Source organism: Ambystoma mexicanum, chromosome 10 (genome assembly GCF_040938575.1).
Source record: "Ambystoma mexicanum isolate Mex_15411 chromosome 10, UKY_AmexF1_1, whole genome shotgun sequence".
Lineage (NCBI taxonomy): Eukaryota > Metazoa > Chordata > Amphibia > Caudata > Ambystomatidae > Ambystoma > Ambystoma mexicanum.
This window is the reverse complement of record NC_090932.1, coordinates 491,617,312-491,641,414: the sequence shown is the minus strand read 5'-3', so window position 1 is coordinate 491,641,414 and position 24,103 is coordinate 491,617,312.

The following is a 24,103-nucleotide window of genomic DNA, read 5'->3' as shown; positions in this document are numbered from 1 at the left end:
GGGCTTGGAGTTCTTCTTCATGTTGCTGTTCATTGTGCAACATTGTTTTGTACTGTGTAAAGTTTACATCAGTTATAGTGCTTTCATTTGCTTTGAAAGCATCCTCATATGAGTCATAGTTATCTAGTAATTGTTCTTCTTTTCTCCATGGTTTGAAGAGTTGTAGCAGGGACATTTAATATACTTCTTTATGTTGAGGAGTCTTCAATGACAATTTGATATGATTAATTAAATTTGGTTTAGTGAGTTTAACTAAGCTGCCTTAACAGTCTGTCACTCTATATTTACCTTTTTTTCATCAGGTTTCATATTATTTTTGTATGTGTAGTTTTGGGCTTTTTGGTATACACACATGTTTTCCAAAGTATTACTTCTGTTTGGGTAGTATGTGTCCAATAAATTGTTTTTTAAAATGTCTTGGCTGTTGGGATCATGTTTGGCTATTGTTTCTATATCTTCATATGATTTTAGAACTCTTTTTCTAGATTTAGCTGGACCAAGACTTAGCCATACTATATTTTCAGATTTACCATACAATGAAGTACCAGTTAAACGATCAGCTGCTTCATAAGATCCACATTCTCTATGGGTGAGCATTTTTTATGCCCAAGCTGTATAATTTCTGAGATACTGTTTTATCTGATGACAGGTCATTCCAGAGGTCTTGGAGCTCTGTCTTTTCTGCTTTAGTTAAGTATGCTGTGACATATCGTGCAACTGCAGTAGAATTGTCTGCAATGTACTGCACATCTATGTTTGCATTCCATAAGTGGGCAATGATTGCATTATAATCATTGATATATTTTTCTTCTTCTTTTCTTTTTATGTAATATGTATTTTTAGGTGACTTTCCTTTAACACTATGTCTAACTGAAGACATGAGGTTGTTTACTTGACCTGTATTTGTAACTGGTCTAGGGAAACCAAATCGGCATTTGGTGTAGTATTTGCCTTTGTTTTTGTATTTGCGATGACAATATTTTCCACATTTGTGTCTTTGAAATTGTAAAATTTGTGCACGAAGATCACTATTTGTGGCTTTTGATGGAATTTCACAAGTGACATATTTTTCAATAAACTGTAAAACAGTGGCATCACTGTCTTGACCAAATTTAGGAGCATCTTTAATCCATAAAAACATGTGGATATGTGGTGCTCCTCTGGCTTGCTATTCTTTTCTCCAAAAGAAGTGTTGCACTTCTCCAAGGGGAGGAACAGTTTTATTACAAATAAAATGTAGCATAGCAATGAAGCGATGGTGAAAATATCTTGAAACATTAACAGGATCCAAAGAACAAAGTTCTCCAGGTGTTAGAATATCTATGTTTGTTTTGTTTTTATTTGATATGCGTAGGAAATCATGTAAATCTTCCCATGCATATTCTGCACAACTTAATGTAACAAACCAAGTGGGTGGGCCAAGGTTTCTGATCATACAACGTACATCTCCATGACGTCGAAACCAGTACTCTTTAGTACCACGCATATTTGCTAATAGATTTGTAATATTTGATTGTTAAACCTCATCCTTGTGTTGCACTTTCTCTAATAATTGTGTAGCTGTCATATTTTGAAAGTGTGATCCTGATTTTAATATGTGTGCAACTCCGTAACATAAAGTTGCTAGTTCACTTTCAAAGAGTAGGTGGAATATGTATTCCACATTTTGTCTAAATCTGGGATCTTCAGAATACATCCGTAATGAGCGGTATTCTGAAGCTGATATTTGAATAGGTCTATCATCATACCTTCCTCCTTTGCCAGTAGGAAAGAATAGAGGAAAAGCACGTGCTTCTATACTTTTTTCCCATATACTGATTGGCGTTCCTTTTGTTTGACGCATTTGGTAAGTTTCCAGTACATCTTGTACGGTGTCATTACAGTGCAAAGGATGAATTGTATAATGGTCTAAAGTATTTGATATTGTAGCAGGATCTAGTAGCTCAAATTGACCAGCTTCTTGTGTTTCTTGAATTATTCAGTTGTATCTTTCAAGTTCTCTTCAATATTAATTTCTTTGTAATATTCATTATTCTCTTTAAGATATTGAAAGGCTTGTCTAACTTTATATAAATCTACCAGCTGTTGCCATATTTTTTTGTCTTTTGTAGGTACTCCATTTACTAATATAATTAAAGATTGCTGCATTGGACGTTACACTCCTAGAGTATGCACATTCTCTTTTAGATTTAATGGTAAATAAACTACTTTTCCACAAATGTCTTTTACCAATTCAGAGGGAGGTAATTTTGCTGTTTTTGGTTGAAGGCGTATTATTGCTTGAAATGGGTGTACTGTTTGAATTATGATGCTCTCATATAAATTAAGTTGTTGTAGAGGTTTTGGTACTGGGTATAATTCCAAATTATTTGTGATAAAACGTGAAGGAGTTTGGTTGTTGTCAAGTTTTGTAGTGTAATAACTGCAAAGTATTAAGGGCTCAGTTATTTCATATTTGTTTTCTGCTAGAAGGTAGAGAGCTAATTCAAACCATTTAGAATCTTCATTATCTTCTATCTTGTATGATAGGTCCACAGTTTTTGTGTTACTTTTATAAAAAATTCTACGGCAACATACACATACATGTTTTGGTACTTCAGCTGATGCACTTTTAAATTTTAGTATTTCTTTTTTGTATGTGTTTAGCAAAAGGTTGCCATGTGTAGAATTGTTGCTTAATTGGTTTAAAGCTATTTCATTCTGTAAATGGCTTTCACTTCCAAAATATCTTTTCTGGATATAGTGAATTTCTTCAAGTAGGTCTTTTGCTGTACCATGTAGAAGGATGTTATTTAACTTTGCTAGTGCTAAAGCAGGACTTTTAGCATAGTACAGTTTATAGACTAGATTTCTTATAGTTGAATGATGTGTTGATATCCTTTTGATATCATGGAAAGTGGTTTTTACAAGTAGGTCCTGTAATGCAGGCCAATGAATGTCCTTGTAGTCCTGTGTACTTGCGCACTGGACAGGTATCTATATTTTGCAGTAATTTAATTTTGATTTTGTCTTTGCTTTTTACATATTTATTGAGGAATTGGTGTAGAGATTTGAAACATTGTTTGGGAATGTTACACATTGACGTGCATGGCCATTTGTACACTAGACGTTCTGATTCAGTTGAATGGAGGGGTAATTCTAAGTTTTCAGGGCATATTTTTGTAAGGAGTACTTCTTGTTCCATTATGGTATTATTCACTTTTTCATAACCTCGACCACTGCTATTTATGGCAATTGTATTCGTTTGCTTTTGTTTGTACGCTTCTTCATTAAAATATGGTTCTGTGCTCGTAGTGTGATTCTATTCACCTCCGCAGATACTTAAGAAGTTCTTTCTGTTGACATTTCGCTTATTGAGAAGTCTTTTTTGTAATTTAGTTATTAGTTTTGTTAGTGGTTTCATTTTGTTTAACAGTAAAATAAATAAATTTCTTTTGAGAAGAATTGCACTGTCCATCAATGCTTCTAAGATTAATTTCCTACGATAGGTTTTAAGCTTTGAACCAGATTTCTCTCCTGTTTTTATAAGATTTTGAAGGACTTTGTGACGGTATATTTTGGCTAAAATACTTTTCTTGGTATGCTTACTTTGCACTATATTAACATTTGAAGAAGTAGTTTTATCTGTACTGATAGCTGATTTTCTGTTAATTGTTTTTTGGTTTGTTTTACATTTTGATAGAGGAAGCGAAGTTGTTGTACTTGAAACTTCTTGTGTTTCACTAAATGCTTGTATTAGCTGTTTTGTTTCAACTTTTTTTTACAAATTCTGCTTGAGATGGATGCTTATGTTGGACACCTTTATTTTCATTTGCTCTAATTTTGCGTTGCTTTCTACGGAGTTGTATTTTGGTAGGCATTCTTTAGGGTCTGTTGAAAAAAATAAAGAAGATATGGGTTGGGGTGTTCTGGAATGTATGTGTGCTGTGTGCATGAGTGTTTGAGTAAGATGATAAAGATGTATGTAATGGTGTGTGATTGTGCATTGGGAACTAAAACTAGCAGGGATAGGTATTCTTGAATTCATGTGTTACTAAACTGGGATTCAGATGACAAAAAAAAGTAAGCTAGTGGTGTGGAAAAGTACAAATAGTACATCTAATGTATACAATTAAAACAATTGTTTGTTCTATAATATGAAAATTGTAGTGGTTCAGTTGGCTAATTTGTGTGTCCAAAAATAGAAATGTGTGGGCCATTCTGGTTGTAAATCGCTGTTTAAGACATGGACATTTTTGGACAAAATGGTACAAAATCTCTATTTTAAGAAACCAAAATAGCTCGTATTAATGTTATAGTATATTTGATTAATAATATAAATATTATGGTCATATTTTACTTACTTTTTTAAAAAAATTAACAGGTAACTTCTTAGTTTTTCTTTCTTCTTCGAATTCGGCTGCTTCTTTTCAGGAAACTGGTCTTCACTGCAACTGTAAAAGCTTCAAATTAGTAACTTTGTTTGTATATAGCACTGTTTTAATTTAGATATTGATTTTTTTAATTGAAATCCTCAGTGCCTTCTGTAAAACCATTAAACTAATTTATTTACATAAGATACATTGCATCAGTTCAGTACATATGATATGTTCTTAATGAACAAATTGTATTGAATGACTAACTGTAGCAAAAATAAAATATCTTTACTATGTCTTGTGAAATTTATAATATATTAGTGAATACCACTATTTCTGTAAGTAAACTGTTCTAGGTAATAGCGCCTCAATGTCATGTCTAATTTAAAGTAATTAAGTAAATAAATAAATAAAAACAAAAAATATGAAATTGTATAAGTATTTTTATAAAGGTTTAAACATAGATTGTGTTTGCATGCAATTTTGTTTGAATATATGTAGTCTATATATTTCATTTAAAAAATGTTAGTTTAACATGATTTGAGTGTGTGTGTATAAAGAAAGTAAAAAGTATAAAGGTGTATAAGTGATAGTTGATTTTAGGAAATTGAAAAAAGTACAGTAAATTCATTTTACAGATTTTACAAGGTAAAAGTCTGTTTGAAAATGTGTTCAACTACCATAGCTCTCAACTCACACGCTTTTGGAGGGTGTCACACGCCTTGTAAAGGGCAGACTCACCCACCAAGCCTCCTGCACGCCCATTCATTCCAATGGGCGTCTCACCCGCCAAAAACAAAATCGGGTGATTTCACCCGCCTGTAAAACAAAAATGGTTGAGAGCTATGTCATCTACTATACATAAAATATGCATACCTGAAGTTTCTGTTCATGCATATGGATATGCATGGAGCTGCAAGTAGAAATCTTGAAGACTTGTACAGTATTTCTGGTAGATGCTGCTTGCCAATGATATGACACTTGTACTCAGAGAGATTCAGAGTACATTTGCAGTGCTGATCTATGATGATGCAGTTAGATGTAGAGGTCTTGAATGTGATTGGTGCATTGTCATGTGATTTTTGAGGTACATCCAATGAGGGAATGGCAGGGAGAGTGTAGTGGAAATGGTAGAAGGGCTGTTCATGTTACGATATGTCCGCGGACATGGCGGTAGTTCCCGGACATCGGGAGTTACATCCTGGGATTTTTGGGTTCAGAAGTCATGCAAATGAGAATAAGCACTGGAAGGGATTGGTCAGGAAAGTTTGGTGGGTGTGTTGTGCCAGGAGAGATTTTCTCAGATACTCTTTTTGCTGAGAGAACAGAAGATAGCTATGGCTGTGTGTTTCAGAAAACAGATTGTTTGGATTTTAGGAGATTCGTGGATACATTGGTTGAAGGTGCATGCAGAAAGCTGTGGAGTAGCTGTAGATCTTGGATTCCCACATGTGGAAGTACACTGGCATGGAGTACGTGGAATGAAGTGGTTGGACTTGCTACCTCTTTGTGCTACTTTGGAGACAGAGCAACATCCAGACATAATTGTAATTCATTGTGGAGGGAACCGTTTAGGACATGTGAATGGAATTCTTTTGCAATTTGCTATGAAAGAAGGACTGAGGAAGGTTATGGACATGTTTCCTAATTCTCAAGTGATATTTTCACGGATTGCGCAGAGACAAATGTGGCTTTGTTCTTCTTCATTTGGTCCACAAATGGAAAAAGCAAGGCGCAATGTTAATAAGGCTGTTTGTGGCTTTCTAAGAGATTTTGGCATGTATTCTTTTCACAATGAAAATATTAAGTTTTGTAGTACATACATTTTTCGCAGAGATGGAGTCCATCTTACTTATGCTGGCAATCAGATTTTTCTGAGAAATGTACAAAATGCATTGCAACCTTTTTTGGAATTACAACAACGATTTTGAAGTAGATGTTAAGCATTTACAATTTTTGACTTACAAACACCACCCAAAGGCTCTTTTCAGAGCCACCACTTCTTTCCAGAGAAAATTACAATGTTTGTGATGGAGTAGCAACCCAATTTTTTTAATGTTCGCGAACTGTCCGCGGACTTCTAAAAAATACAAAGAGCCCTGCTTCATTTATTTTCACTTCTATTTTCTAACTGGGAAAGGCGGCTCTGAAAAGAGCCTCATTTTTTTTTTGATTTTTGTAATTTTGTATTTTTTTTGGTTTTTCAGACAGGACACACTAGGAGAGGAGGGTAAAGGAGGGTAAAGGGGGGGACACCAACCACAGGGATAAGAAAGGGCGAGCTGTCAGAGGAAGATGTAGAGTGGGTTTTATTTGGGTAGTGAGCAGGTCTTCGCGTGCTCTGAGATGATAGTCTCAAGAGCACTCCGAAGTCGCTCGCCCCTGCAGAGTACTGTGTCACAGTACATACATACAACTGTGACCCTCGAAAGGTAAGGGTCATCAGCATTCTGTATGTCCTGTGAGGGAGCTTGAGAAAGACGCTGGCCCACAGAGGTGGTCCTTGTGGTGACAGGATCAGAAACAGAGCATGAAGTAGAGGAAATCAACCTGCTACGTTCTTCGCAAGGTACAACCCTGCGAATAGCCACAGAGTGAAATGACCTCAGGTGTCGCTTCATAGTAGTGGTCCCAAAGCTGTAGTTACTGTGCTTCCCGCGACTGAGTATCATTTTGCACTCATTGCAGGTAACATGGTTCGCACGAGCCTTAGGACCATTCCCATGAATGGTAAATAACCGCCACACCCAAGACTCACGCCTAGTGCGGGTAGTAGGGATTTCCTCTACCTCATTCTCATCATCCTCTTCTTCCTCCTCCGCATCCTCAGTCCTGTTCCCCTCTTCAGGCCCTTGGGGAGGTGGTGGTGGTGGAGGGGGTGGTGGTGGTGCTGAAGCAGGTGCAGCACCAAGTGGCAGTTCAGCAGCCAAGGATGCCATGTCGATGATGGTGTAGTCTGCAGGTGGCAGCAAAAATCACTGTGTTCTGAAGAATAGCGAGAAACACAATGGGAATAAGCTCTTGGGCGTGGTCTTTTATAGGGGTGCTTGTGCGCGGTCCGCGGACATGCGCACTGTGCGCGGACAGATGGAACACAAAAAAAGGATCGGAAAGTTTCAAAAGGTATATAGAAACTCAAGATTGCTATGTGGGACTTGTGGCATGGTGAGATTTTATTGAAAAATATTATGGATTAACTGAAAATGTACTTTTAAATTGTTCGGGGACACGAACAGTGTCCGCATTTCAGGATGAGCGTGGGCGCGGTCATATGATCTGTTTGCGAACTAGTCTGCGAAGGAAGCGCCTGTCCGCAGGACACCAAGTGCACGGAGATTGGTTAGCGCATGCGCATTGATGTCCTACGGACACTGTTCGGGTTCTGAAGTAATTAAAAGTGCGTCACACGTGAAACGAACATTTCAGGACACCGCGTGTGTTCTTAGAACAGTTTAAACTTGGTAGCGAACAGTAAGGACAGATATAGTGTTCTTCAGGACACATGTAATTTAGTTTATGTACGAACATTTCAGGACGCCAATTGTGTTCTTAGAACACTTTCAATTGGGTAGCGAACACTACGAACAGTTGTACTGTTGTTCAGGACACATTATTTTCGTTTATTACGAACATTTCAGGACACCAATTGTGTTCTTAGGACAGTTTTAAGTTGATAGCGAACATTACGGACAGATATAGTGTTCTTTAGAACACTTTAATTTTTGTTTCTTTACGAACATTTCAGGACACTACGAGTGTTCTTGGAACATTTTGAACTTGCATGAGAACATTACGGACAGATGTAGTGTCCTCAGGACAGTTACATTTTCGTTTCTTTACGAACATTTCCGAACAACCGCGGTGACCGTGGACACCTAAATTGGTTTTATCACAAGGAACTGAAAGTAATTACAACACAATATAAGAAAAGTAACTTTATTTCATATATGTATACAATTATGATTGGGAAGGTGGGGCAGAAACGGAAACAAAAACAAGAGAATTAGGGATTTCTAGATAACTGGGATCAGGTGAAGAAGGGAAGGAAATCTCATCGAAGCGCTTTGGTCCATAGACAGGGTTTGGGGTTAACTGCGTGGGATAAGGTGAGGGGGGACAAGTGCAGGTTGGACAATGTTGTGCTGTTGGGGGTTTCACATAATTTTCCACAAAGTTTTTCAAATCCATAAAATTTTGCATAAGGTCGTCCATTTTTTGATTAATCTGCTATAGAGTGATATCCTCTGATTGTTGTTGTGAGATGCTTGGAATTTTTGTATGGTCTGTAATTAAAAAAAATGTATATGTTAAATGTATACAAAATAATATTTATTAATTGGTTTATATAGTAAAGTGTGTACCATTAGGTGGACTATTTTCTAACATTTCCTCTCGTGGGAAATGCTCCTCTAGCCAGTCGAGAGTACTACACATTTCTGTGAGAAAACAAAAAAGTAATATGTTTTTTTTTTCTAATATAGAAAGTTTATAAATATATGTGTAAAAAGAAGTGCACTTACTATGTCTGGTGAGATATGTAATCAGTAGTGTATACGTCTGGTCTTGCTGTTGGTTGTGGAGCGTCTGTGAGGTAATTATGGTGGAAGCCACTTTATCTTCTTTTGGTATATTCCATTTTAAAACATATTGTATTTACATGAATGGTTAGTGTGTTACATATATGGGTAACATTTTTTAAGTATCACTACATATACTTTGTATGTGTGCTGCTTTGTGAATTTGTTAAATGTTCCTATGTTATGATATAACTATTACACATACCTCCCCAGAGTTTTTAGGTGGTGGTACTGTTGTCCAAACATGTTTGCGGACAGTCAAATTCAGTAGAAAGGGTTCAGTATGTTCCATATTATATGTACATAAAGTCAAAGTTATTATTGTTAAGTTGTGCTACTAAAAAACTATGAAATTCAGTAAAAAAACTTTGTTAAAAGGAACTTTATGGTTAAGTTGCGCTAATAAAAACCTATGAAATTCAGTAAACAAACTTTGTTAAAGGGACGTTATGGTTAAGTTGCGCTACTAAAAAACTATGAAATTCAGTAAAAAAAACTTTGTTAAAGGGACGTTATGGTTAAGTTGTGCTAATAAAAACCTATGAAATTCAGTAAAAAAACGTTGTTAAAGGGACGTTATGGTTAAGTTGCGCTACTAAAAACCTATAAAATTCAGTGAAAAAACTTTGTTAAAGGGACGTTATGGTTCAAAGTAAAACCGAAAAACACCTGAAATCCGGCAGTTATGGTAAGATAAGCAACCATAACTCGCGCCGCCACCGTGCACTGCTAACACTAAAACCCAGGACATCAAAGATGACATCCCAAATGTCATTGATGACATCACTGATGACATCACATGGCTGGCTCTCCCTTTTTTCCTTTCCTGACATATCTAGGCCACATGATTTTCTTCAGTAACAGTCAGGAACTAAAAATTGTAAATTACTATATTCGTAGATTTATCTTTCAAGTATGTTCTTAGAATAATTCCCTTATGGTCCAGTCATATCATATGAAACATATACATAGGAGAAGTCACAACCTTGAAAGACAGCAATCCTTTTTGTGCATTAAAATTATCAGTAGATTTATCAGCACTTTCTGATACTTTTGATGTTTTTTTATTACTGTACTTTCCCTGTATATGCTCATATTTCTATATGTTGTACTCACACTATTTTCCTTAGGGTCCAGACACATCATGTGATATATATAGATAGGTTAAGTAACAGCTTTGAAACAGAGCAATCATTTCTCTCCATAAAGGTAATCAGTTAGGTTATGAACACTTTCTGCTACTATTGCTGTTTCTTTTTCCTACTTCAATTCCCTTGTATATATTCATATTTGTATGTGGTGTTGTCTCTTTGTGATTTGTGTATAATAATGCAATTATGTAGTAAGTGGGTTTTATTACCTACTTATCACAAGTTTCACTGTACGCAAAACTCTAATATGAAAACAGTTATCATTTCAATATTCAACATGGCAAGCTTATGAATATTGCACCTCCATCATGTATGCTGCACACAATGCCTATGTTTCTACATGAGTACCTTAGTATACTGGATTGAAGTTAATAATAGAATGCTATTTGTATCAATGCATAGCTTAATGCGCTGATTAGCACTTGATATTTATCCCAATAATCTTTGACACTTTTTTTTATTAACATTACACTAAGAATCCCTTGTACAGACTTTTCATGAAAGGTAAATGCACATGTGATGTCATCAGTGATGTCATCAATGACATTTGTGATGTCATCTTTGATGTCCTGGGTGTTAGTGTTAGCAGTGCACGGTGGCGGCGCGAGTTATGGTTGCTTATCTTACCATAACTGCCGAATTTCAGGGGTTTTTCGGTTTTACTTTGAACCATAACGTCCCTTTAACAAAGTTTTTTCACTGAATTTCATAGGTTTTTAGTAGCGCAACTTAACCATAACGTCCCTTTAACAAAGTTTTTTTACTGAATATATATATATATATAAGAAGTAATCTTTCTTGGAAACAACAAAAGGCTCTATCTGACATTTGCAAAATGGATAAGTACATAGTGAAACCAGCAGATAAAGGTTGCAATATTGTTTTAATGAACAAAAAAGATTACGTAAAAGAAGCATACAGGCAGCTCAATGACATTAAATGCTATGAAAGACTCCCAAAAAATCCCATCCTAGAAATGGAAAACAAAGTTTGGGATTTTCTACCTAAATGGGAAAATGCTAGAATCTTGGAGGAAGATATGGTTAAATTTCTTTTTACCAAACACTCAGTTATTCCAACAATATACTTCCTCCCTAAAGTACACAAGCACTCCACTAAACCCCCAGGGAGACCCATAGTAACTCTATGTGGCTCACTCCTTGAAAAAATGTCGAAGTTTGTGGACAAAGTCCTCAGCACCTTTGTTTCTACGCTACCATTGAATATCAGGGACACCACAGATTTTTTATGAAAAATCGATGAATTACCCTGATAGCCAACATATTTGCCTGCGACTTTGGATGTGGTGTCCCTTTATACTTCCATGCAACATGAAGATGGTATAAGGGCACGTGAAATCTTCCTGAAAACCAGATCTCTCAACTATCTGGAACATACCACCATGATCCTTGAAATGTTGAGGCTTTGCTTGGAGAACAATTTTTTTCCTTTTTAACAATGAGCTTTTCCATCAAATCCAGGGCACTGCCATGGGGGAAACCTTTGCCCCATCGTATGCTAATCTTATGATTGGGAAATGGGAAAAATCAGAGGTGTGGACAGAATCCAATGACATTTTCACTAACAAAATCATTCTATGGCTACGCTATATCGATGATTTATTTATCATTTGGAATGAAACAGCACAATCATGGCAAGAATTTGTGAAATTTCTCAACATCAATAATTCTAACTTACAATTCACAGAACAACACAGTGCACATGATATTGTCTTTCTTGACGTAAAAGTCAAAGTTGTGGAACATAAATTGGGATGTGAACTCCACAGAAAGATTACAGGTGCAAATGTTCCACTGCATGCAAACAGTGCACATCCCAAAAGTCTTCTATGGGCCATTCCATACGGCAAATGTATCCGCCTAAGAAGAAATTGCAGTCACATAGCTGACTTCGATGCAGCATGCCAAGTCACAGCCCAACATTTCCTAAACCAAAGATACCCGAAATCAATCGTTGAAAGATCATATTTAAAAGTCAGGGACATGAAAAGACAGGACCTGCTGATGACATCCAAATCCGCACTTGAGGACAGTACTGAAGATAGTACCATCAGACTCATTCTTACTTTTGGAAGCCATTCATCAACTATACGGAACATTATCAATAAATACTGGAAAATTCTGACAGTTGATAATGATCTGGGCAAAGTCCTACGTGAACTCCCAGATATAACCTTCCGTAAAAGTACTTCAATTAGAGATCTGGCAGTACAAAGCTATATGTTCACAGATAACATTCGCAAAGGAAAGGATTGGCTTTCCAAGGGCAGAGATGGCTTTTTTAAGTGTTGTAAATGTAAAGTTTGTAAATATGCTTTTAATTGTAATAGCTACACTCACCCTATTCTCAAAATACCCATGAAAATCAAGGGTAAAATAAGCTGCGAATCTGATATAGTTGTATATGTTGTCACATGCCCATGCCTTAAATGGTATGTGGGCAGCACGAAATGCAAGCTAAAAGTCTGGATTTGACAGCATATCAGAGCTATCATCAACAAGGATCATGCATACCCCATGGCGAAGCAATTTTTTTAGAGTTCCATGAGGGTAATCCAAAGACTCTTACATTCTTTGGTATCTATAAGGTTGATATCGGTCCTCGAGGAGGTGACAGTGAAAAACTATTGAGACAAGAAGAGACAAAATATATAATTGATTTTGAAAGTAAATACCCCAATGGACACAATATAGATGAGGAATTATATATGTTCTTGGGTGTGTAGATGATTATTATTTTGTCACTCTAGATTATGTTCATGTCCACATCACTGTTCCATTTGAGGTTTTTCTTAATCTCCCATGAGCATTACAGGCAGAAAATCAAAAATATGTAATTTGGCTTTTATGATCATTGGATTGATTTATGCGTTTCCTTGATTCTCTGTTTCCTATTCTATTTCACTCTTTAATAACTTTTTAGACACTACTTATACATAGGGTTTTTGTTTTAATTACACCCTTTTTTTTCTCTCTCTCTTTTTTTTCACACTTTATTTTTTGACTTACATATATATTGGAACAGGTAAATCTAGGTTTGGTGTTTTACTGACGCATTCTGAGCAACCAATCAGAGTAAATAACTATTATTTCGGACCTATCAGGACACATAATGTCGGGTCCTGTTTCCTATTTTTTAGAACTGAGTAGGAATTGTTACATGTATTTATCATAATTGATCACGGCTGTTGCATTTTACGATTTATTATTAGTAGATACTCTAGAATAATAGGAAACACTTCCTTTTTTCTCCTTTCCTGCACTATGCACTTACACATGCCATGAGTATTTGCTTATATGGAGTTTAGAGCAGAATTATATCAGTATAAACGATGCAGGCATAGGCACTTTATATGCAATATGCACTTAAATCTGTCATAAGTATTTGTTTATATGCAGTTTTAAGAAGAACTGGTTACTATAAAAAATGCAGGCATTAGCACTTTATTATACATTTCCATCAGTATTTCTCTGTGAGCTGTGTAACATATTCTAATAGTTGTTCTCCTTTACATGCACTTTGCATTTATGCCATGTGTGGGTATGCATTATGAAGTGGCATAAAGCTGAGGTTACTGTTTAAAACCTAGTAACACCAAGAACCCATTATGGGTGTCAACATTTGTATTTTAGCAACCTTACAGCATTTATTGACTAGGTTTTGCTTTTAACGATGCTGCCAAATACTTGATTCTATTGTTGTATTGTTATTTATATGTACCTGTTCCAAAATGGCCGACAGCATTCCCAACAGCCAGTAAATCACCTCTTCACTGTTTGTTATTTGATTCTTGTGTGTTTAAATTTTGGCTCCAAACATTGGAGGAGTTAATGTGAGCAAGCCACAGGAGTGTGGCGAAACACGTCAGTTAGCCTCCCTTTTCCTTGGGAAGCCTTCTTTTTTGGTTTTTAAACCGCTATTCCTGAATAAAATCTTTGATATTTTTCTACGCATTTGTGCAGAAGCTGTTTCTTTTTCCAAAAATTACAAAGTTTTATAAGCGGCAATTGAAGCCGCGGATTGGCATTATCACAGCAGCAGAAGGGAGTGCAACTCCACTCAAGAAAGGCTTCACTGCCCTACTTCAAGAACATATATATATATATATATATATGGGGCAGCAGTCATCAAGCGGTGACAATACAATTCAAAAATAAGTAAAGCAATTGAATTCACTTATAATAATGCAAAATAGAAAACACAGGAAAAAGAACAGTTTTGGTTTCTGAACAGATAGCGTTTAGGTTAATATTCCCCCCTGCAAAGTTCTTAAGATATAAATGAGTAATCCTAAACAGATGTCAGTAATCAGCAGGTATTCAGGCATGAAAGACAAGGGGCCTCATTATGACCCTGGCGCTAAGTGTTTAACGGCGTCGTAAAAGGCTGCGGCGCCGTTAAACACTTAGCGCCTGATTACGAGGTCCCCTTGTGGGACCCGACCTTAACAGCTGGTTTTACCAGCCGTTAAAGTAGGGACCCGCAAAGGGACCTTGGTGCTAAGTACGGTACCGCAATTTGCGGTACCGTACTTAGCACCTTCCCCATTCCCATTGAGCCCTATGGGACAAAAATGGGAATGGGGAAGGACCATGGAGGAAGGGGGAATTACCGCCCCGCCAACCTTGTAATGGGGTGGTAATTCCCCCTTTCTCCATGGCGGAGTCGGTAAGTTACCGGCATGGACCATTGTGCTATTAGCAACATGGTCCTCTGCCTGGGTCGTAATGAGGCCCAATGTCTAGAGTTTGAATGCAATCTTTCCTCTCCAAACAAGAGAGAAAACGTTTTTGGAAATTTACACTTTTAAAATGACAGGTGAAAATGGCTTTGTGAAACAATGCAAAAGGGTGCAAAATGCTTAAATTGATAAAATTCTTATGAAAGCAACACAAAACAGGTCCTAACACTCATGAGAGACAAGATAAACAACAGTACCCACTTTGGATCAGAATAGGAGTTAAGAAACACTTTGGATGGGAAAAAGAAATGTGTAATATTTTGAAATATGTACATTTGCGGCAAAATTTCACTATGCGATATTTGATAAAAATGGATCAAATACACTGTTCCGCGATACGGTTTATGGTTGTGGGTGTAGCTAAAGGTTTTAGGTATTAGAGGCAGTTATAGAAGTTTTACTTAGAGGCGTTTTTGGAAAAATAGGCACGAAAAGCAGAAATTTGGTTTTTAAAAATGACAGATTGGTTTATTACACTATATGTATGACTATTGAAAAGAGAATGCCACGCATGAATCAGTTACTCACGGCCACCCGTAACTCTTCACATGTGATGCTCTAGTTTCCGTTTTGTATGGGAATTACTTTACTTAACCAAATCACTAATGGGTTATGGTTTAATGAAACAGATGAGAGAAAAATCAGCGCAACAATGGTTCTGACAAAAGTAGGGTTCTGAAGTTAAAGGGGGATAGTTTGAGATTGGGATAGGACAATTCAAATATATTATGGGTCACTGTTAGTCCTGTTGATACTTACAGTCCCTTGTAATTAATATTGGACCATCAGGGTTCTGGTCATCAGATTGGGTCAGGTCTACCGGCAGCAGGGCACTCCAGGAGGGATTGTCAGAGGTGTTTCTGGTCAATTTGGATGGCACTTCAACTGGATTTGGAATGGATTGGCCCTTCTGGTCACTGTACATGGCAGATTAGCAGGATGCAAGTTTCAACAGGCATGCCTTAATGGTAGCAAGCCAGACTGGATCAGAATGAAATTCTCTTAAGTTTGGGATGGTTAAATTTGGGTCTAGCTAAAAAGACCAACCAGCTACAAGATGAAAAGTTCTGGATAGGATGAAGAAGTCATGAACAAAGCGATGCACAGAAATCTGGATGTGTTTAGGAAGCAGTGTGCTCCTATGTGTGGTGAAGTTCCTATATTTATTCTACCAAGTGACATCACAAAGTTTATGGTGTGGACAGAATTTCAAAACACAGCCCCACAGCTATGAATGGCCACAGGCACTTGCCTTGTTCTGGTTGGCAGTCAGAACAGAGCTGTCATCTTTATGATGGGATTTAGGAACTTTCACATTGATTTTGACCAAAACTTAACTTTTGCACAAATGTACATTTCAAAAATAATGTCCACTAATAAAATCGGACACACAGATTGCATACTTGATGGGTTACTTTCACATTCAATCCATCTCTGTGAGAGCTGTCTTTGTCATTCTATGGAATGTTATCAATTTTAATCATAACGATTTGGACTAATAATTTCTAATTCAGTACGTATCTGGGCGATTATCACTGGAGCATGAATACACAATCTGAGACTTGCGGCATTAATAGATTTGGTACAATTAGGGTTTTCCTGTACCTTTGGTTCCTTAGGCGGTACAGGGTTCATTAATGTCTTCACAGCAATGGCCTAAAATTAGGTTAACGTCTAACAATTTTTAGATTCATCCTCCTTCAGGTTCCACAGTTAAGGAGTTTCAAACTTAATCACAATTAAGGATTTAAACACCAAAAGTTCACAGCAGTTTTTTTTTTCTTTGTAACTTCCCTTTCACAAGCAACAGCTGCCAAATCCCTTTGATCAGGGTCGGGTGTAGAGGGAAGTTCTTGGCACCTCCCCAGAAGCGGTCAATGCTCAGCCTGTCCTTTGTCCTTGGCTCAGCCACTTAAGCCTTCCTGTAGCAGTTGAGTTTCAAGCTAAAGTGTGAATCTTTCCCAGGCTGGGCTGTCAGATCAGAATTAAATAGTTGATTAGCTCCAGACTGGGTTTGGAGTTTAAGTTAAAACATATAAGTAAACACAGTTGTAGGTGTATTTTGACATTTAAAGAATTAAGCCTTTTAATAAAAACATACTTTTAAAAAGGTGATTTTTGCACTTTCTGCAGGGAAAAAACACATTCAATCTGAGTCCTTTACATCAGATATTCCTCTGCAGCACCAGTTCTTTCCTGGAGTGCTTGGATTTGTTTTTCAGTTTGGAGATATGTATCCAGCCTTTTGTTTGTAGTTTCTCTGTACAGCTGAAACTGAGACGGATTGTTATATGTTGCCACATTTATCCGCATTTTTCCCGTGTAACTGAAAACAATTTGTTGCTGCACTGGTGTTTCATAAAGACATTTCTTAGCTGCTGTCAGTCAGTGCGGCCTGGTTTCTTCTGACTGCACTGGATGATCTGTGGTTTCAGCACATTTTTTATTTCAATAGTTCCCTTTGAAAATGACTGAATTTAGCGCCAAAACAGCACTTTGAAGGTTTCAATTGATTGTGAAAACAGTATTTTAAAGGCCTTTTCGGATTTTAGTCCACTTCTGTGGCCTTGCTTCATGTGACAGGTAACAGCACCCACTTGCATTTTCCTGCACAGATTTATGTTTTGACATCAACTTTGCCTGTGTGTGGCAAGGGTGTGCAACATTTTTGTGATTCATGAACCATGCGCAGTTTTGTAGATTTGGCGTGCAAAGAAGTTAGCGCATCCATTTTTGGCTGTTTCTTTCCCCTATTGGCAAAGGGGTGCAGTGGGGCGCGTTTGGCATGGGTAAAAATATCCCACAAATCCTACCACCGACTTCGGCTTGACTTCCAGTCATGGGGAAGTCGGGCACATGGGATTTTTTCTCTTCTGTCCATGTGAAGAAATCTGGTTGCTTCTCCCATCAGCGATGGATGCGACACTCTCTCCTCACCGGTTCTGGTTGGAAGTGTGGAGCGACACTCCAGATCTCTTGTTTTTTTTCCTCCCGGTCCCAGAGGAGGTCCTCCTTAGTGATTAGGTGGATTTAGTTCCAGTACTATGAAACAGAACATAGCACAGTTATGAAACAATTCCCCCCTACTGTTCCCTGGGGGGTTTCAGCAGTGGGACAGATGCATGCGTTTAATAACTATTGACAATATTCCCCGCATATATTCAATGATAATCTTAACAATGTCCTCGCATGTAAACAATGAATATTTAATAATTTGTTAGATGTCCGGATTTTCCCCCTCTGGGTTTTCCGTAGGCTCTTCAATTTGCCACAAAGTAAGCCTGGGATGGCAATTCTTCAGCTGATTTATGTGGACCCACTTGTCTTCCCCTTCTATCAAATTTCCCTTGGGGATGCGGATTCTGTAGGCGAATGGTGAGATTCTGTCCACAATTTCAAAAGGACCCGCCAACTTGGAAGAAATGTGTGCTCTTTGGCTTAGTCCCTTTGGAAATTGTACAAGTAGACCATGTCTCCTACTTGATTTTCCTTTCTGGTTGTCTTAAGGTCATAGTGGGTCTTCATACATATGCAGATCTTTCTATATTCCGCATGTTGAAGGTGTTTTCTCAGATTCTCAACATACTCATGAGTTGTGGAGGCATTTATCAAGGTCTGCTCTTGGGTTCTATAGAGCAGATTCTGGGGTAGCACCATCCTTCGTCCAGTCAACAGCTCAAATGGAGACATTTCTTTTGCAGAAGAAGGGGTATATCTGATGGCCATCAGGACAAGGGGTAAACTAATATCCTAACTTGGCCCAGAGTCTGCCACAAACTTTGTTAATATGCTCACAATAGTTTTATTGTATCTCTTAACTCCACCAGTAGGGGACTTGCGGTATGCAATGTGTAATTTCCTTTTTACTCGAAGTATCTCCTACATCTTTGTCATCACTTCGCTGGTGAAGTGACTACCTCGGTCTGACTCAAACCTTTGGGGTAGTCCAAAATGCGAAAAGATGTGATTGATCATCAGGGCAGCTGCTGTTTCTGCCTTGCAATTTGGGGCTGGGAGACATTCCACTCTCTTAGTAAACAAGCATATTACGGTTAACACGTACGTGTTCCCCCTAGAGGAGCGAATAACAGGCCCAATGAAATCGTCTTGCAAATCTGACCAAGGCAGTGTCATCCCCCTCTTTTGGAGGGGAACACAGTGTGTGAGTAATGTTGGCTGAAATTGTGCTCACAAAAGACACCCCTTCATGTATTGGTCGAGGTCCTGCCCCATGTGTGGCCAGTATGCAACCTCTCGCAAGATTTCTAATGTCATATGAAACCCCTGAAGACCGGGTGTGGCCGCATCATGGCCGTGACTTAGCATCAGGATTCGGAATGAGGTATGGACACACAGCCAGATATGGATCTCCTCAACAACAAACCGTCTCGGATTTGGAATATATTTGGACATTTCATCAACACTCTGAGGTCCTCTTTCCCAATGCAATCGGTATCCGTCAGGGGAAAGTTCTCAGGGTCCTCAATGTGTTGATAAAACTTACCAATTATTGGATCCCCTTTTTGAGCCCTAAGCAAATCAGCATCCGGGGTCTCCTTACTCCCCTGGGCAGTTGAGAGTTCATTGTGAGCATTTCTCTGTGACCTAATGATAGCAGTGACCTGAATTTCCCCAAACAGGGACTCGATCTCAAGTAGATCCCCTTGGATGGCCCCGTTTTCGGCCATCTGATCAGCTAAGTCATTTCCAGTTTTGTCTGGTCCCTCTACTTTAGAATGACCCTTGATCTTTTTCCAGTAGAAGGTAATCCCACTAGAGGGGACCAGTTCATCAATATTCTGTATTAATTTTCCATGTTTTAGTGGTTTATTGTTAGCACATAGCATGCCTCTGGTTTTCCAATTAACCAGGTGCTCCACAAACCCGTTCCGCACATAATCTGAATCAGTGATTATGACCAGTTTGTGGAGTTGGTGTTGGACAGCAGTGAGGATGGCTTGATGCACAGCCATCAGCTCTGCCACTTGACTACTACAGGAACCAATTTTGTACCCAGCAGAGGGTTCTTGGCATCATTCACCCAGGCATTCCCCATGCCGGCCACACGTTCCTTTTCCCGGTTGTTGTCAACATGGTAGGAGCACCCATCCACATAGACAGTGGGCATTCCCTGATACTTGTCTTCTTCATAGACTTTGTGTAGGGAATTGAGGTATGCCTCCATATTGTCCTTGATTTTGAGACTTACGTCCTCGAGACAGTTTTCTCTGGCACAATCATGCAAGTCAGCCATACATTGTGCGAGGGGACTCTTCTTGTTTTGGCCATATCGGACCTCCACAGGAAAGCCTTGCATTGACAGAATCCAGGAAGTAATTCAGGAATTACTCAAATTTCCAGCCCGGATTCTGTCACTTTGAAGATATTGCAAAGGCTGGTGTGGAGTCTCCACTATGATGTGTTCCCCCTGGATGAACGGGCAGTAATTCTTCAATGCCCACACCGTTTCCAGGAGAGCCTTCTCAGAATCATTGAATTTTTCCTATACAGAGGATAAAGTCTTACTAGCATAGGAGATGACTTTATTGACCTTGTCATGCTTTTTGAATAATACTGCGGTCAAGCATATATTTGAGAACTATGTCTCCAAGAAGAACTCCTTGTTTTTGACAGGTAAGCTAGGCAAGGCGCTTGTGAGAAGCATCTTTTGAGTTGTTTTACTGCCTCAGCTTGTTCTGGACCCCACTCCTACTTGACCCCCCTCAACAGATGGATCAGGGGTCTTGTGATCTCTGCGTAATCCTCAATGAACTTTCTGCTGCAATTGGTCAGTCCAAGGAGGATACTTAGGTCACGCAGAATTGTGGGGTCTTTTAGTTTCAGGAGTGCTTCTACTTTCTTTTACTGGGGACAGAGACACTCAGGAGTTATCTCATGCCCCAAGAAATTGTCACGGGTCCTGCACCACTGTGCCTTTTGGAAAGATAGTTTTGCTCTGGCAGCCCTCAACTTTGTCAGACCATAACGGATGAGCTTTTCATCAGGACATAATCTACATAGGCCAGGTTGCCCCTTTCACCCAAGTCGGGCATGGCCTTATGCAAGAAGATATTAAATTCATTACCGGAGTTGATGTATCCAAAAGGAGTCCGGACCAAGTGTACTGCTGCCCACCAAAGGTAAAGGCCAGCTTTCATTGGTCCTCCCTACCGACGGTACAAAATTCTTTCATTGCCTGCCTGTTCATCCCAAGGCTTTTTAACGTGCATATTCCATCGAATGTGCTCATCAAATTTTTTAGAGGGGGTAGGAAAGGGCAGATAAGGGTTTGGGCGGGTGATTAATAGCAAAAAATAAGTGTGGGAGAGGGTTTGTGGGGGTACCCCCCCAAAAAAATAAAACAAGCACAAGCCTGGAGATGAACAGGCAGGCGATGAAATGACATGGTCCAGTACCCATTGGCCAGGTCAATGGCAGTGTATACCTTTGACCCCTGGATCTGGGCCAGCCCTTGGTCAATGTAGGGAAGAGGCCACCGGGAAGTGTGGACCCGTTTGGTTAGCTCCCTCAGGTCAGCACAGAGTCTCCACTGAAGGTTTGCTTTCAAAATCCCCAGCACCGGATTATTGAAGGTGCTGTTGACTGGATGAATTATCCCACGTGACTAAAGGTTTTTAATTATTTCAGTGAGTGACTCCATGGATGTGAGAGGCAAGCAGTATTGCTTCACAAACACTGAAGTCATACCAGGGTCCATGGGAATTGTTGTTGTATGGATTTCAGTGCGACCACAGTCATATGAGTCCACCGCAAAGAGATCCTGAAAATCTAAGAAAACTAGTTTCATTTTTTGCTTTTGCTCCAGAGTCTCACAGGCATCAGCTAGGTTGACTCTCTCTTCAACCATTTGCCTGAAGCCCAGAAAGAATCCTGGTTTGGCTATTTTAGAGGCCTCCTCCATACTGGGTGTAGAAGTTCCTCTTTAAAGTACTGACTTGGACTGATGGCTTCATGTGGGGAAGCCAGTCCTGCACGATTTGAAAGATCACCTCATCCCTCTTGAAGTCACAGGTCACCTCTTACTTACCATAAGGACAGGAATAGTACACCAGGATATTCCCACCATGCCGGATGAAGATCCTGTCTGGTGTTCTGTCATTGTCGCTATCACTGTCAAAACAGTCATTGGGGATTGGTCCTATCAGTTCATTACCTAAATCGATGGAAAAATGTTGGTCAACAACAGCCATTCCAATAATGGTGTCTGCGACCCAGAGTGATACTCCTAAGGTCGCTGTTATCCACCAATGTTGGAATGGTGTTGTGTTTTGTATTGACTAGTGGTGTTGGGTTTAACCACAACCCTTGCTGTTTGAGATGGGCATTGAGGTGAACATATGCGTCAGGATTTTTCAGTTTCTGTCCTCTTTTAATTTTTACTTTCATTGGGAATAGTCGGGTCCGTTCTGGGATGATGACTTTCTCTCTAATCTGAACTTCAACTGCATATGGCAGCAGTTGAGCTGACCGAAATGCTTTCTCTGGATCATCAAAGTTCATGGGATTACCTGCTAATCGGGGCCAGGCTTTGAAGTTTATTAATTAGGTCCAAACTAATGGCAAAGCGATTGAGAATGTCACTGCCTAAATAACATGCCGCAGGGACATCTCGCATGACCCAACAGTTATGGACTATGCTCTTGTTGCCTAAGGAAATTTTGAGCACGCATACACCTACTAGGCAGGAGGTGTTTGGAATTGGGTATTTGCAGGTCCATTTCCCATGTGTCTATCAATTTAAATGTGGGAATGGCTGGATCTTTTGGGAGTTTTCGGAACATGGCTTAGCTGATGAAGCTCTTACCATTGTTCATGCACTTTCAGGAGAGAACAGAGTCCTTCCCCTCATTTCACTGAATAGGGATGAACAACTGTCCTCTAATCTTCTGAATGTCAGCCAAGCTTTGAGCTGGTTTCTCATCATTTTGGAAAATGGAAGTGGGATTTTCTGAATGTGAATTGGTATAGAATTTCAGAGTATTTCCTTCCAGTGTGGAATGCCACTTGAGACTGGAAGGAAGGTTGATTTTCAGAAATAGAGAAGATTTCCCATCACAGGTTTTTTGTCCTACTGCAATTACTGTCACGTCAGGGATTTTGTTGTTATGAAAATGGAATTCAATGTGATCCTATTTTTGTTCAACCATTCGGCATGTGCCATTTAAACTAACATGGTTGACACTATGTTTTAATTTTATTGGTCAGTTGGTCTGGGTCCAGAGGACCTTGTTTACACCATCTATTAGGGGAGACAATCTACGCAGGATGTCATTCCCCAGTAAACAGTGTGTGCCCGCTGGAGTCACAACCATGACAGGATGTTTCACCTTGTGTCGCCGAATTCTAATTTCCAAATCCGCAGTGCCCTCGACAGGAATATCATTCCCATCGAAGTTCTGAAGTTGTCCAGGAAGAGGGGTGGGAGGGATCGGGTGTCTCTCCCCCTTCCTGAATTCAGCTGATCAAAGGCCCTCTTTGACAGAAGGGTGGCTTGGGATCCAGTGTCCACCAGTGCCAGAAATGTACATTGCCGTTGTATTTGGACCGGGGCATTAAATCTTCCCTCTTTCTCCTCAAGGAGGCAAAGATAATGTGCATTTTGGGCCAATTGGTGGGTTAATTTCTTGACTCTGGATTCGGACAAAGGGGTAGTTTGGGAAGGATTCGGTGTGGGAGCTTGGGAATCTGTTAGAAAAATATGGCAGTTGGATATTGGGGGAGTTTTGGCCTCCCCTGGTTCTGATCCTTGGCTACCCCCCCTTTTTTGAGGCAGTCCCCAGAATATGCTTGGGCAAGGTGGCTTTCTGGCTGATCATTCTGGGGTTCAATGACGGGCGGTTCTAACTCAGTCCCCACATTCACCCCGTCTTGATTAGGATCTCTCCTCGGGGCCCATTTTTCTTTGGGAGGATTTCCCCCATCCCTGAAGGAGAAGATCCTTTTCCCAGAGTCCTCTGAGGACCTCTCTCTCCTTCAAATTGGAAGACACTAACCTCCTCCACAAAGTGGGTCTTTTTAGGCCCTTTATTTCTCCTACCAGCCCTCTGTTCCTTGGGTTGCAGACTTTTGGGGGCAGGAGAGTCTGGTTCTGCTACCTGGGTTTCCAGGGGCTTTTGACAAGTGTGGAAGGAAACTTCCTCTAAGGCTTTGCACCCCCCTTCTCCCCCTGTCTCCTCCTTTGGAACAGTGGGTTATCAGGGTTCTCTCCCCATCATTGACCCTTGATTTGTGGAGTTC